The sequence below is a fragment of the Pleurodeles waltl genome, chromosome 1_2 (assembly GCF_031143425.1).
Source record: "Pleurodeles waltl isolate 20211129_DDA chromosome 1_2, aPleWal1.hap1.20221129, whole genome shotgun sequence".
In the NCBI taxonomy this organism is placed as follows: Eukaryota; Metazoa; Chordata; class Amphibia; order Caudata; family Salamandridae; genus Pleurodeles; species Pleurodeles waltl.
In genome coordinates, this window is record NC_090437.1 from 1,123,794,600 (window position 1) to 1,123,811,740 (window position 17,141).

Sequence of the window (17,141 nt, forward strand, 5' to 3'; positions counted from 1 at the left end):
TTAACAATTCCACTCTGCACAATTATCATTGGCCCTGAGTTCTCGCACCTGGATCTTACTGTATATTAGCTCTGGACGGTAAAATAATTTAGGGAAAGGGCTGCACTGTAACTCAGGCTCAGTCCCCAACCCCTCTCCTGTCTAACTTTCCATCAAGGCACGGGAGGAGTGCCAGGCAACATCCTTCCCATTACCACCCTATCCACTCCCCTCAGAGCAGGTGCTAAATCTTTTCTTGATGCCTCTCGGAATTATGAATACTGTGCAGAATTCTGCCCATTAAATCTAGTTCTGCACATTTATTCCCCATTTCGAGGGATCTGGGTCACAATTGCGAGAATTCTATGCGGAGATTCTGGGTGATTTATATAATTTCACTGCCTGACTTAGATCTCTGTGTAAATTTCCTGAGAACGCTTGAAAAAACAGTATTCACACTCTTGCAACATAACTTTATAAATAATTTATTTTCTCATTTTCAGTGAAAGTCTGTTCTCTATCACTCTTGCCATTTGATAGTATATTGTTGGTTCTATTCATTTCAATGGTTTGCATATTGTCTTCCCTCTTCACCCAACATTCTCATATGGTTCTTCTTTTTGATTTTATTCAAATTGCCACTGTAACCTTTTTTCATTAATCACATTTCCCCCCTCACTTCCTGGCATTTCAATTCCATGTACACCCTTGTGCCAGTTTCCTTCTGATTACTTATCTTTATCGCCTTAAATGAACTCTTTTATGCCTGGCCGCCCCTCCTTTTCATTATATCCTGCACATCAACTTCTTCCATAGCAACATTTATTCTGCAATATATTTCATATATGTTTTCTAGTTCACTAGCAGTAATTTTATATTTTGTTAAGGCTAGATATTAACTACCTTTAACAATGAGTTTATAATATTAGTGAATTCTTAAATTGGAGTAAATTTCCGTAGTTTTTTCAACATACCAAATTAATCCTTTCCTCTTTGATGGCTTAAGCATCTGCTGTTACTAGGATCACATTATAGCCTTCTATACCAGCAGTAAATGAGGTAAATAGGTAAATGAGCTGCCTGATTTGATTGGGTATTTTTTAGCAGGGGATCTGTAAGTCTGAGCAATGCAGCTTTCAGATAAACATAAAAAAGTAATAGACTATCTGTCAGTAGCAGTCTTTGATGGAATAAATCTTACAAATGAGAGTTGCGTCCACTCAGACAGATGCCCACCTAGTGACAAACCTCTAAACTTAGAAGCACATTGCTAAGCAGTGTTCAATGACTGTCAAGTGTGTGTGCACAGAACAGAGGGTGCATGTATGGATAAGTATGTATGCAAGTACGTATATGGTATATGGTATTTCTATAGTGCAAACCTAGCCATAAAGGCAGCGGAGCACCATACATGGTCAAAAAGAAATATAAAGTCCACGAGTAGGGGAGATGGAGCTGGTTTGGGGATGGTAAATGCATTGTGATGTAGTGTTTTTTAAAGAGATGAGTTTTCAACTCTTTCCTAAATTGGAGCAGCGTGGTGACAGTCCTGGTGGACGCTGGGTTGTTGTTTCCTGTCCGGGGTGCATTAGTGGAAATGGCCTGCTGTCTTGTTTTTTCTTTTTTGCACTTCTTATTCTACAGTCTGAAGGTGTCCTGGCTACTGATGTGCTGAGATGCACCAGAGATAACGAGTTTGTCTGCAAGACAAGCACGGGTGTTGGAGCTGCTTTTGAAGATGGTGCGGGTATGCAAGAAAAGCCAATGGGGTTCTATCAAGTTGGAAGAGATGTGATCATATTTCTTCAGGCCCTGGATGAGATGGGCTGCAGCATGTAGGAGGGCCCTAATGGATGCCAATATGGCATGTGGCCATGAAGTTGGGCAGTGCCACCATCCAGATATGAGAGGACAAGTGCCTGAACAACAGTTCTGTAGTTGCTTTCTGGAAGAAACATTTTGACTTTCTTTAGAAAAGAAAGAACCGGTACCAGACCGTCTTTGTTTTTTAGCAATCTTTTCCTTAAGGGTGAGGCTGGAGTCTAGGGTGCATCCAGGTGACCTGGCATTTGGTGAAAGGTGTGGTTCAAAGTTGTCAAGGTTCATACCATTGAGTCAGGTTTGTACTGTATCTTGTTTATTGTTGTTTACAAATAATAGGACTTCTGTCTTGGTTTGGTTGAGTTTCACGTAGGTGCGTTAGACTGCTTCATGAGGGAGAAACAGCCAGCGTCATAAAACCACCATATTGGTGAGCTTCATGACAGTGCAGTACTTTCAGATCATTGCTTCGATATTCCTGACAGTTTAGAAACCGAATTCAGAAAGTGAAAATGGCATATTTCTAACCATAATACAAACAGCCAAAATCATTCAATCCAGGTGAAATTACGATGTTCATTATAACTGACTTGTGGAGTAATTCCGCTGTTTACCATCTTTCAGCAAGTAACCCCATTTTAGGTTCAAGAACAGTTTGCTGTCTAATCAAAGTATTTACACTCAGAAATTAACATGTTTTAATATTACAACTGGTTAAAAAGCTCCTGTAGTATTAAACTTGAACAGATCAAAGTGAGACTGTCTTTAATGTGCACAATGTAACCAGTGTTATGCTGTTGCACTCCTTGAAAATGTCTGTGTGTAGCTACTTGTGACAGCAACCTGTAGCTGGGCTTTCTTAATAAATTGCTGAAAATCCAAAGGAATCTTCTTTATGTGATTTCACAGATGCTAAAAAGCATAGTGGACATCATTGCAACGTTAGCTAAGCGTTGAGTCGATTAGCATCATGAATATAACGTGAGCATCAATATTTCAGAATTGAGATATGACTTGCCAAACATTCTAAACACAGATGTAGATATTGCTAGCTTATGATATGAGCACAACACGAAGGGGACATATTGCCATATGCTTCTAGAATAATAGCATCTGAAAGAAGTGTGGAATAAAATAATTTGGTAAATTAATCTTGCTAGATCAGATTTAAAACAGGAGGCTTTATTGATTCTTTTAAATAATACGTTTAAAAACACATGGCCAGAGAAAGGTGACTTATGAGTAAGAAATTAAAACCTGGAAGTGGAAGAACAGTTTTAAGTTTGAAGGTTGGATTTTTGAATGATCATATTGGTAGGCTAGAGAGATTCTCAATGACATTAGGAGAGCAGTGTGAAGACTACTACACCTGAGAACATTAAATTGAACTAGAATACAAGATAACTAAAGCTCAATGTTTTCATTTTTATATGCTGCAGAAGGCGGATTGTGTATGAGAATTTTTTTAATGAGGGTATAAAAAGTGTGAAAAAAGACAATGTAAGCAGGTGGATGCAGTTCTTTTGACACTACAAAATTCAAGGTACACTGCACTCATATAACAGCTGCTGCTTCTTGTCTCAAATCCCTTACCCTCCAGGAAATGTCTGTTCACTTTCATGTTGCATCCCATACCCATCACACACGGATATTCTGTCTTCAACCAATGCACGGTGTGCTCCAGGGCTTGAGATGCAGTTGGCAAATCTGTGAATGTAGTTGGTAACCCAGAGTGAAGTGGCTTGTCTCTCTTACTAGAAAAGGTTAATTCATAATTAGGGCTGCCCAAAACGAGATTAATACCTGTTCCTTGCCCACATTCACCTATAGATGAGCTAGTTGACAGTCAAATTCTCAAGGAACGTTGGCAGAAAGACCTGGGAAATATTTGCTAGTTTCCGAGGTGAATTGGGGGGCATGGACTCAGGGTTAGATTCTAGTTGCGTCATTAAGCTGGTATATCTCTGGAACCATATGAGCTAGAGAAAGTATTTCAGACTCAGGTTGCCATGTCTGAGAAAATGGGAGACCACTATTAGGACTTAGCTAAAGAGGTAAACCTCTTGTACCCCTCTTCAGCTTACAGACAGGCGCCCACAAAGTCAGAGATGGTACAGGATGAGTTAATGTGACCCAGCTTACCACACTCAGTCCTGGGATGTCTACAGTTCCTTGACCCTCTTGGAGAGCAGATATCTTTAGTTTTTTTCTGGCCATCTGGATTGAAAAGGGCTGATAGCTCATTTCCTTGAGATGACCTTGATGAAGACTCAGTCCTTATTATCCTCTTGGGGTTTAGTCCTCTATTACATTAATTACTGTCTTTGTTGCACCAAATGCCACTGATTAACTCATTAGTAGACATTTTCAGTTGTAGAGAGCATAGAGAGCTGTCTTCCCCTTGAGTACTCCTAAACAAATAGATCTTGTTTCAAATTTTGTAACATAGGACTCCTGGTTTTCCTTACCTACTCAGTATTGTTACAATGTTGGTCGTGTCCCATAACAATCTTTACACTTTCAGTGTTTTTGTACCACTCTTTTCAGAACTCATTAACTTATAAGTGAAATAATTTTTTCCATCACCGCACACTAAACATACTACCCCTGTTCCATATAATGTTGGAATACTTTAAAAAAAAATGCGTACCCTTTTATCACATGGAGAAGGTGCCTCTCGTATACGTTTTTCTTAATTATTAGTCGTTTTTCAAATCTCCCCTTCATTTCCTATTTTGGTAGACCTTCTCAATCATGTTTTCAGTCTGTTAAATATCCTTTTGAAGATTTGGGCTACAGAACAACAATATTCAATATTAGCAGGTTCCGTTGTGATGCATAGTTTCTTGTTCTGTTAGCTCAATCAACGTCTGCATCACAAGGTTCCTCTTGCTCTACCCATTACCCTGTAACCTTGTTTAACCACTTTGTGTAAGCCCCCCTCTTGTATCATGTATTGTAATGCAGGGTAGGTATGTTCTAAGTGTATTTCTTTGCATTTGGTTGCGGGAACATAAGTCATCATTTATACCGTGGAATATTGCATACTATTCTAAAGTTGTATCCCATTTTACGAGCTTCAGTCATTATATGTTTGAGGAACACCAACAGAAGTGTATTGAGCTGCTCTACTAACTAATCATCTGAAGGACTGAGGTGTAGCATAGTCTGCATTTATGACAAGGTCATTTCTAGATGTTGATCAACCTGTTGTAGGCAGATGAATAGCAAAGCACGCCTTCTAAAACAGATTCATTTTTAGCATAGATCTGAACTTGGTGCGGCATGTAGCTTATACGATATCAGCACACCATGGACCGAAACATGTTGAGTACCCATGAGTGACATCCTTAAGAAGGCCAACCCATTAAGGCTTTGGTTAGTGGATTTAGCAGTCTGGCAGTCTGATTTAATGGCATAAGATCTTTTCTACCACATTGCCTGTTTCCAGCCAGTTTGCGTGCTACAAAATTACAGCAACATTTATTTTTTATTTTAGGAGTCTGCTAGAAAAAGAAAAAACACACTGATATGTAGACTCAAGGGTGCAGCTTTACTCTTTGTTGAATGTGAGTTAGAATCACATAAGTTACGCATACCAAGAGCGTTGAGACCTAAAGTTCTTTGCTTGCTCATACTAACGTAGAAGCACAGTTCAAGTACCTGCTCCAGGGTGGCTTCCTGAACTTTTGTCCAGGGCACTGCCGTTCCCTTAATTGTACAACCTTGTATGTCAGCCAGCATGATCCTTCAAGTAGGTGTGCTATTGAGCTTCTCAAGTTAACCAAGCAGTTTGCTGTAGCAGGTGGGTAGTTGCAGACCATGTTGGACTGAGCCAGAAATGACAATGGCCCAAGACGACGGGGTCTTCTTTAGTAATGCCTGAGGCAGAGTCCAGAGGCCACAGGGAACGGTTTTAATCCCATGCACCATGTACCAGACAACTGCAAAGCATATTTTCCTGCAACCTTCCATCTTTAAACAAAATAAGTGTGTTTCATTGTCTGCTGTTACCTGTTCCCAAGAGTATATTTACTGTAATAGACAGACCTGTGAAGGAAGGTGGCTGCTTTTAGTACGAGGTAATTGAACACCATGAAGTAGGCATATTTGCTCGTTGCAGTAACTAAATCTAGCAAGAAAAAGAAATGCCTTGCAGTAATCCTTTTTGTACTTTCCTTATGGTTTGCCTCACCTCACATTTTTAATTGTCTTGCAGGCTAAATTCTACTAAGCATCTTCTTTTATTTATTTCATTTTTATATGTTCGATGGCATGTGTAGCTGCAGATACACATGTTGTGCATAGCCCGCCATCTGGTGTTGGGTCGGAGTGTTACAAGTTGTTTTTCTTCGAAGAAGTCTTTCGAGTCACGAGACCGAGGGACTCCTCCTCTTTGCTTCCATTGCGCATGGGCGTCGACTCCATCTTCGATTGTTTTCTTTCCGCCATCGGGTTCGGACGTGTTCCTTTTCGCTCCGGGTTTCGGAACGGAAAGATAGTTCGAAATTCGGAAAATTACGTCGGTATTGTTGCGTTCGGGATCGGGTTAGATAGAATCGACACCGAATCGAATCGTGAAGAGCTCCGGTAGCCCTTCGGGGTAATTTCGATCGCCCGTCGGGGCCTGGTCGGCCCGACCCCGTGGAACATCGAGGCTGATGGAACGGACCCCGTTCCGATTCTGCCCTAAATGCCACAACAAATACCCATATACAGACCAACATTTGGTCTGTAACCTGTGCCTGTCGCCCGAGCCCAGGGAAGAAACTTGTGAGGCCTGTCGTGCGTTTCGATCCCGAAAAACGCTCCGTGACCGGCGAGCCAGAAGATTACAGATGGCGTCCGCGCCGACAGGACACCGAGAGTTCGAGGAACAAGGAGAAGAAGAGGAAGCCTTCTCTATCCATGAATCGGACTCGGAGGAATTCGACGTCCACGAAACAGTGAGTAAGACGTCGAAGCCAGCACACAAGAAAACAGACAAGGCCCAGGGGACGCCACTGCCAACAGGCCATGGCTCAACCCATAAAGTCGGTGACCGCCCATCGGCACCGAAAAAGGCTGAAATAGTGCTGAGATCGTCCGACTCGGGTCGAGACACAGGCACACAGCAATCTCGGGACCAAGAAAGTGCTGCCGACAAAGATCGACGCCGAGACAGCGGAGCCGAAGCTGCTCGACGCAGAGACAGCGGCACCGAGGAGGATCGACGCCGAGAAGTTTCGACTCCAAAAAGGAGAAAAGTGGCCTCGGAGCCGAAAACGAGTAAGGACATAGTTTCGGTGCCGAAACGACCGGCAACCGAGCCAACTACCAGCTCCTATTCAGAGGAGCAATCACTGTCCTCTCAATTGCGTAGACATAGATTCGAGGACGAGTTACAATCCACTGAAGTGGACCACACTCAAAAGCGGATCTTTATACAGAGTGGAACAGGGAAGATCAGCACCCTTCCCCCTATTAGGAGAAAAAGGAGACTAGAGTTCCAAACACAGGAACAAGCACCACAAACAAAAGTGGTGAAGAAGGTAACTCCGTCACCCTCTCCTCCACCGGTAACTCACATATCACCGGCACAGACTCCGTCACACTCACCGGCTCACACCACCATGAGCCAAGATGACCAGGACGCTTGGGACCTATACGACGCCCCAGTGTCAGACAACAGTCCGGAGGCGTATCCTACCAAGCCCTCACCACCAGAGGACAGCACAGCGTATTCACAGGTGGTAGCTAGGGCAGCAGAGTTCCATAACGTGTCGCTACACTCGGAACCTGTCGAGGATGACTTCCTTTTCAACACCCTCTCCTCCACCCATAGCACCTACCAGAGCCTGCCTATGCTCCCAGGAATGCTAAGGCACGCAAAGCAAATCTTCAAAGAGCCTGTCAAGAGTAGAGCAATAACACCAAGGGTGGAAAAGAAATATAAAGCACCGCCCACAGACCCTGCGTTCATCACCTCACAACTGCCACCAGATTCAGTTGTAGTAGGGGCAGCTCGCAAGAGAGCCAACTCTCACACATCAGGTGATGCACCACCCCCGGATAAAGAAAGCCGCAAGTTCGACGCAGCCGGAAAAAGGGTCGCAGTACAAGCTGCAAACCAGTGGCGCATCGCTAACTCTCAAGCGCTACTAGCGCGATATGACAGAGCCCATTGGGACGAGATGCAGCACCTCATCGAGCATCTACCCAAAGATTTACAAAAAAGGGTGAAACAGGTGGTTGAGGAGGGACAAAACATCTCCAATAACCAAATACGCTCCTCTATGGATGCAGCGGACACAGCTGCAAGAACAATTAACACAGCAGTAACCATAAGAAGGCACGCATGGTTACGAACATCTGGCTTTAAACCGGAGATACAGCAAGCGGTGCTCAATATGCCATTCAATGAGCAACAATTGTTCGGACCTGAAGTGGACACGGCAATTGAGAAGCTAAAAAAGGACACTGACACTGCCAAGGCCATGGGCGCACTCTGTTCCCCGCAGGGCAGAGGCACTTTCGGCACCTTCCGCAAAACAACCTTCAGAGGGGGGTTTCGGGGTCAGGCCACACAAGCCAGTACATCACATTCAACACCGTCTACCTACCAGGGACAGTACCAAAGGGGAGGTTTTCGGGGCCAGTACAGAGGAGGACAATTCCCTAGAAACAGGGGAAAATTTCAAAGCCCAAAATCACCTGCAACCAAACAGTGACTCAAAGGTCACTCATCCCCTCCACACAACACCAGTGGGGGGAAGAATAAGTCAGTATTACCAATCTTGGGAGGAAATAACAACAGACACTTGGGTCTTAGCAATTATCCAACATGGTTATTGCATAGAATTTCTCAAAATCCCTCCAAACATACCACCGAAAACACAGAATATATCAAAACAGCATTCAGACATTCTGGAAATAGAAGTTCAAGCATTACTGCAAAAGAACGCAATAGAACTGGTACCAGGTACACAAATAAACACAGGAGTTTACTCACTGTACTTTCTAATACCAAAAAAGGACAAAACACTGAGACCAATCCTAGATCTCAGAACACTAAACACCTACATCAAATCAGAACACTTTCACATGGTCACGCTACAAGAAGTGTTACCATTGCTAAAGCAACAAGACTACATGACAACCTTAGATCTCAAAGACGCGTATTTCCACATACCGGTACATCCCTCGCACAGGAAATACCTAAGGTTCGTATTCAAAGGAATACATTACCAATTCAAAGTATTGCCGTTCGGTATAACAACCGCACCAAGAGTCTTTACAAAATGCCTAGCAGTAGTAGCTGCACACATCAGAAGGCAGCAAATACACGTATTCCCGTATCTAGACGATTGGCTAATCAAGACCAACTCACTGACAAAGTGTTCACACAGATCAGGTCATACAAACCCTCTACAAACTCGGTTTCTCCGTCAACTATGCAAAACCACACATTCTGCCGTGCAAAGTACAGCAATACCTAGGAGCAACAATAGACACAACAAGGGGAATAGCCACTCCAAGTCCACAAAGGGTTCAAAATTTCCTAAAGGTTATACAAACCATGTATCCAACATAAAAAATACAGGCAAAGATGGTATTACAACTCCTAGGCATGATGTCCTCATGCATAGCCATTGTCCCGAACGCAAGACTGCACATGAGGCCCTTACAACAGTGCCTATCATCACAATGGTCACAAGCACAGGGTCACCTTCTAGATCTGGTGTTGATAGACCGCCAAACATACATCTCGCTTCTATGGTGGAACAGTATAAATTTAAACAAAGGGCAGCCTTTCCAAGACCCAGTGCCACAATACGTGATAACAACAGATGCTTCCATGACAGGGTGGGGAGCACACCTCAATCAACACAGCATCCAAGGACAATGGGACGTACATCAAACAAAGCTGCATATAAATCACCTCGAACTGCTAGCAGTTTTCCTAGCGTTAAAGGCATTCCAACCCATCATAACCCACAAGTACATTCTTGTCAAAACAGACAACATGACAACAATGTATTATCTAAACAAACAGGGGGGGACACACTCGACACAACTGTGCCTTCTGGCACAAAAAATATGGCAATGGGCAATTCACAACCACATTCGCCTAATAGCACAGTTTATTCCAGGGATCCAGAATCAACTTGCAGACAATCTCTCTCGAGATCACCAACAGGTCCACGAATGGGAAATTCACCCCCAAATTCTAAACACTTACTTCAAACTTTGGGGAACACCTCAAATAGACTTATTTGCAACAAAGGAGAATGCAAAATGCCAAAACTTCGCATCCAGATACCCACACAGGCAGTCTCAAGGCAATGCCCTATGGATGAACTGGTCAGGGATATTTGCGTACGCTTTTCCCCCTCTCCCTCTCCTTCCATATCTAGTAAACAAATTGAGTCAAAACAAACTCAAACTCATACTTATAGCACCAACATGGGCAAGGCAACCTTGGTACACAACACTGCTAGACCTATCAGTAGTACCCCACGTCAAGTTGCCCAACAGGCCAGATCTGTTAACACAACACAAACAACAGATCAGGCATCCAAACCCAGCATCGCTGAATCTAGCAATCTGGCTCCTGAAATCCTAGAATTCGGACACTTAAACCTCACACAAGAATGTATGGAAGTCATAAAGCAAGCTAGAAGACCATCCACTAGACACTGCTATGCAAGCAAATGGAAAAGGTTTGTTTGCTACTGCCATCATAATCAAATTCAACCATTACACGCATCTCCAAAGGATGTAGTGGGTTAATTACTACACTTACTAAAATCGAACCTGGCCTTCTCTTCCATTAAAATACACCTCGCAGCAATATCTGCATACCTGCAGATTACCCATTCAACTTCACTATTTAGGATACCTGTCATTAAAGCGTTTATGGAAGGCCTCAAAAGAATTATACCACCAAGGACACCACCCGTTCCTTCATGGAACCTTAACATCGTCTTAACAAGACTCATGGGTCCACCTTTTGAACCCATGCATTCTTGCGAAATACAATTCCTAACCTGGAAAGTTGCATTTCTCATCGCCATTACATCTCTAAGAAGAGTAAGTGAAATTCAGGCGTTTACAATACAAGAACCTTTTATCCAAATACACAAAAATAAGTTAGTCCTAAGAACCAATCCTAAATTTCTACCAAAGGTTATTTCACCGTTCCACTTAAATCAAACGGTAGAACTACCAGTGTTCTTCCCACAGCCAGACTCGGTAGCTGAAAGGGCACTACATACATTAGACATCAGAAGAGCACTAATGTACTACATTGACAGAACAAAAGACATCAGAAAAACTAAACAACTGTTTATTGCATTCCAAAAACCTCATACAGGAAACCCAATATCAAAACAGGGTATAGCCAGATGGATAGTTAAGTGCATCCAAATCTGCTACCTTAAAGCAAAAAGGGAGCTGCCCATTACACCAAGGGCACACTCAACCCGAAAGAAAGGCGCTAGCATGGCCTTCCTAGGGAATATTCCAATGCACGAGATATGTAAGGCAGCCACATGGTCTACGCCTCACACATTTACTAAGCACTACTGTGTAGACGTGCTGTCTGCACAACAAGCCACAGTAGGTCAAGCCGTACTAAGAACTTTATTTCAGACTACTTCCACTCCTACAGGCTGAGCCACCGCTTTTGGGGAGATAACTGCTTACTAGTCTATGCACAACATGTGTATCTGCAGCTACACATGCCATCGAACTGAAAATGTCACTTACCCAGTGTACATCTGTTCGTGGCATTAATCGCTGCAGATTCACATGTGCCCACCTGCCTCCCCGGGAGCCTGTAGCCGTTTGGAAGTTATCTTCAACTTTGTACATTTGTAAATATATTATTTAAACCTTAATTGGTACATACTTATTCACTCCATTGCATGGGCACTATTACTAACACACACAACTCCTACCTCACCCTCTGCGGGGAAAACAATCGAAGATGGAGTCGACGCCCATGCGCAATGGAAGCAAAGAGGAGGAGTCCCTCGGTCTTGTGACTCGAAAGACTTCTTCGAAGAAAAACAACTTGTAACACTCCGACCCAACACCAGATGGCGGGCTATGCACAACATGTGAATCTGCAGCGACTAATGCCACGAACAGATGTACACTGGGTAAGTGACATTTTCATTTCCGTGCCTCTTTACTAGTTATCATTAGGGGTGAGAAAAATCCCTTATTTCTAATAAGCAGTTCACAAATGTGAAACTTTGGCCACTTCTGCATGTATCTGTTGGTTTCACATCCACTTGACCTGAAATAAAAACAAGCACTGAAAATGCGTTAGGTTTCGCCTATGGGAATAATATTAGGAGGGGTTTTGCAGCACTTTCAATTTTTTTTAAAAACTTCTTATTGGCCAAAAGATCCATATATATATTGTCCATAGGCATAATTGTTTTTTTTTTTTTAATAAGTATTACTCTTAAATGTCACACCTTTGGCAGTTGAATGACACCCATATGAGCAGTGAAGTCAAGGAAATGCCACATATAAGCAACCTGAAATCCTGGCAGCCATTTATCAGAGTGAGGCAATGCATCCATAGTCAGGACCAAATAAGCTCCCATACGTATTTTGGCTATGTTTTACAGCAAGGTGGCATAAAATGTCATTATTATACTGAGTAAAAAAGTTGCACCCATTTTACATGACTGTAATAATAGTGCAAGGAAACTGTTTCTGTGTCCCAACCTCACCAATAGATGTCCCTTTAAAGATACTGCAATTGCACCAATCCACTGATAGATGTCCCTTGTGAAAGCTGCAAGGGAGACCCTTTGCATTATATACACAGAGCACACCAAATTATGCCGGTGTGAGATTCAAAGAACATGTCTTGCCAATTTTATTTAGAGATTTAAGCAATTTGGTCCCCATTTTAAACAATGATTGAATAAACAATGCCATGCAGAACCGATGCGAATGAGCAGTAAAGTACCATTCTTCATTACAGATGCACAGAATTATTTGCATTTTACAATAGAAGGCAATGTTCAAGGCCATGATTAATTGTATTTTATTCACTGGCAGCCAAAAAATACAAGGACATGGTTGTTAATCTGGATGCATATAACTCCCCCATTTGCGTGACACTTACTGCAGCTGCTTTCACTACAAAGACAGGTGACTAAAGAAGGAAAGACAGGCCTGCCTCTCAGCAGTAGGCAACATGGATGCTCGCACAGAAGGTCCTTTCTTCCTAGTTAAAAAAAAGGCTGAAGTGGCAAACAAAGTTAGTTTTCATGCGTGTGGCAAAAAAAACCTGTGATTGCAAATTAATTTGAGGGACATTGAAAACATATTGGGGGTCATTATAACCTCGGCGGTCTGCCTTGCAGACCGCCGAGGTTGCGGGAGCCAGAATACCGCCAGTGCTGGCGGTATGGCTGGCTCCGTATTTTGACTTTTCCGCTGGGCCAGCGGACGGTAACAGAGTTACCGTCCGCTGGCCCAGCGGAATAGTCACATCAACATTGCCGCCGGCTCGTAATTGAGCCGGCGGCAATGCTGATGTGCAGCGGGTGCAGTAGCACCCGTCGCGCATTTCACTGCCCGAAATTCGGGCAGTGAAATGCGCGACAGGGCTCTGCCTGGGGGCCCCTGCACTGCCCATGCCATGCGGTACCGCGCGGTCAAAATATGTCTTTTTGTACCGCCAGCCTGTTGGCGGTACGAACGCCACTTTAACCCTGGCGGTCACTGACCGCCAGGGTTGTAATGACCCCCATTATCTTTATTATTAAAGTTTTGTATAAGTCGTATGAAAGCAAATAAACATAAAAGGGATATGCTCAAATAGAAGAGCAAAGCAAACCAACCACTTTAATGCGGGCAGTAGTCAACCGGGAAAGGCAACCAAATGGTATCATAAAGTACACTTTAAATGTGTTTCAGCCAGGAATGCCTTCAGCCAGGAGAATCTAATAAAACAAAAGCAAATTAAAGAAGTGCCACCCATCAAAGTAAAGACAAGCAGTGGTGGAGAAACCAAAGCAGATGAACATAGTACTTGGTCTTCCGGAAACTGTTAAGAGCAAACAAGCATTGGTAAATGCTAGAAAATAGTGGGACAGCCAAAAGAAACAGAGGAAAAGTAAATGGCAAGCACAGGAACCAATGTGAAGCAAGGAAATCGAGGGGGCGGGATGGAAGCCCCTTTTAAGATTTATATTAAATACAGTAGATTTCACAAGCACAGGTGAAGCGCTGTGCAGGAGAAACCTAAAAATGGCAGAATGCCCCATAGCACAAGAATTCCTTGTTCTGCACAGTACGGAATGCCCTGAACAAGGAATTCTTGTGTCACATAGCACTGTCGTGCTGTAAAATGTAATTATTATCTTAATGATAATTGCATTAAGTTAGTTACACTGTGCGGATCCTGACCGTGCATCGAAGCAAGTTCCTTAGTAGGGAAGCCAGTGTGTGGCACCTTACACTAAAATGTCCTCCTCCCTAGTTTGAACATAGCATCTATTTTCTTTTGTTCTATAATGACGAACCCTTTTTTAGGGTTGAGCGCAAAGCGCTCTGTCCCTAGTGTAATCTATGTATGGGCTTTTAACCACGCCCATGTCACTCCCATCAGTTTGGTTGGTTCGTGGGCTTGCCTTTTAAAATTTGCTTGATTTAATGAGTAAAAGGCATGCATGCGTCATGCCTTTTCCAATGTTTAGCCCGCCTCGAGTGCACCGGGCAACTACTGAAAACATACAAGGCTCCATGTGTTTTGAATGATTTCAGGACTACTTTTTCTATTTATTTCATAGGCAGTGCGATCTCGCTGGGCACTAGTCAAGCATTTTGCATGATATCGACCCTGTTACATGGATATTTGCAATTTTGTTAGTGTTAGAAATGGGATCTCTAGATGGCAGTCAGTTTGCACCCTGTCCAAGTAGGGACTCTAGTCAGGATTAGGGAGATACCCGCTCAGATAACCCCTTTTCACCCCCTTGGTAGCTTGGAACGATCAGTCAGGCTTATCTCAGAAGCAATGTGTAAAGCATTTGCACATAACACACAGGAATAAGTGAAAACACTACAAAAGGACACCACACCAGTTTTAAAAAAATAGCCAATATTTATCTATATAAAACAAGACCAAATACGATAAGAATGCAACATACAGTAAGAAAAATATGAATTATTCAAGATTTACTCAAAACTACAGTTCCTTGAAGTCGATAGCTCCACCTGGGGCTATCACGGTGTCGTGATCAACAAAACCAACAGTTCAGGCTGGCCGCGGCGTTGCGGGCCAGCTACGGTGTCGGGGAAGACCCGCAAACAGTACCTTGGATTTGCAGGGCGTCGTGATCCTCGCAGTGAGCTCTGGAGAGCCGCGTTGCTGGCATCGGTTCTGGGGTCGGTGCAGGAGTCGTCAGGGCCTTGAAGTCATGCACCTCGGGGATCGAACTCCGGGCTGATGAAATCAGGTGCGCTGGCGTGGATGGCACCGGGGATGCGATGCGAAGAGGGATGATGCGACATGCGGTGCCCACAGGTCACGGTGCAGGCAGCGGCTTGGTGACGGCATCCAGTGGCGTCGGTGAGACCAGGGCTGCGGTGTGAAGCGGGACGGTGCAATGTGCGGTGTCCACAGGTCACGGTGCAGGCAGCGTCGTCGTCGTTGTGGAAAACGCTGTTGTCGGTAGGCCCAAGCCAGTGGTGCGGGACGGGACAGTGCTTCGTGACCCTCACGAGCGGTGTCCACAGGCCACAGTGCAGGCACAGATGCCTGGTGATGACACTGGAGCCGATGGTGCTCGCGGCGGTGGACTGGGGCTGCGGCGCAGGACGGGACGGTGCTTTATGCTCCTCACGAGCGGTGTCCACAGGACACGGTGCAGGCAGCGGGGATGCCCAGGTGGATGCCCAGGCTGCGGTGTGAACAGGTGACGCCGGAGTGCGGGGCCCACAGGTCGCGGTGCGAGCAGCGGCTCGGTGAAGTGGGCCGATGACGGCGTCGGTGAGACCAGGGTCGTGGTGCGAGCGGGGCAATGTGACTCCGTGTGGCGTCGGCAGGTCATGGTGCAGACCAGCGGCATCGTTGGCGGCGTCGCAGTGCTTTCTCCTCTTCAACAGCACAAAACACACAGTTCCCAGTGCTGCAGGTCGAGGAAACTGAAGTCTTTGGTGTCCCTGAGACTTCCAACAGGAGGCAAGCTCTACTCCAAGCCCTCAGAGAATTTTCTCAAGCAGGACACACAGCAAAGTTCACCCTTTGCACTCTTTTCAGGCAAAAGCAGCAACTGCAGGCCAGTCCACAAAGCAACACAGCAAAGGAACAGTACTCCTCCTTCAGCTCTTCAGCTCTTCTCCTGGGCAGAGGTTCCTCTTGATTCCAGAAAGATTCTAAAAGTCTGGGGTTTTGGGTCTGCTTCTTATACCCAGTTCTGCCTTTGAAGTTTCCAAACTTCAAAGCAAAGTCTCAAGTGTTTGCAAGATCCTTCCTTGTCCAGGCCAGGCCCCAGACACTCACCAGGGGGTCATAGACAGCATTGTGTGAGGGCAGGCACAGTCCTTTCAGGTGTGAGTGACCACTCCTCCCCTCCCCTCCAGCACAGATGGCTAATGAAGATATGCAGGCTACACCCCAGCCCCTTTTGTGTCACTGTCTAGAGGAGAGGTGTGAATAGCCCAACTGTCAAACTGACCCAGACAGGGAATCCACAAACAGGCAGAGTCACAGAATGGATTAAGCAAGAAAATGCCTACTTTCTAAAAGTGGCATTTTCAAACACACAATCTTAAAATCAACTTTACTAAAAGATGTATTTTTAAATTGTGAGCTCAGAGACCCCAAACTCCATATGTCCATCCACTCTCAAAGGGAATCTACACTTTAATCAGATTTAAAGGTAGCCCCCATGTTAACCTATGAGAGGGACAGGCCTTGCAACAGTGAAAAACGAATTTAGCAATATTTCACTGTCAGGACATATAAAACGCATTACTATATGTCCTACCTTAACCATACACTGCACCCTGCCCTTGGGGCTACCTAGGGCCTACCTTAGGGGTGCCTTACATGTAAGAAAAGGGAAGGTTTAGGCCTGGCAAGTGGGTACACTTGCCAAGGCGAAGTTACAGTCAAAACTGCACACACAGACACTGCGGTGGCAGGTATGAGACATGATTACAGAGCTACTTATGTGGGTGGCACAACCAGTGCTGTGGGCCCACTAGTAGCATTTGATTTACAGGCCCTGGGCACATCTAGTGCACTTTACTAGTAAATCAAATATGCCAATCATGGATAAACCAATCAACAGTACACTTTCTATAGTGAGCACTTGCACTTT

At 44.4% G+C, this 17,141-nt stretch overlaps 1 protein-coding gene across 20 annotated transcripts in view; it reads left to right on the plus strand.

Annotated features, from left to right (window-relative positions):
* The window catches only part of PROM1 (prominin 1), a 616,480-nt gene that overhangs the window by 83,592 nt on the left and 515,747 nt on the right, over nt 1-17,141 (plus strand). The gene's annotated exons all lie outside the window — the stretch shown is intronic.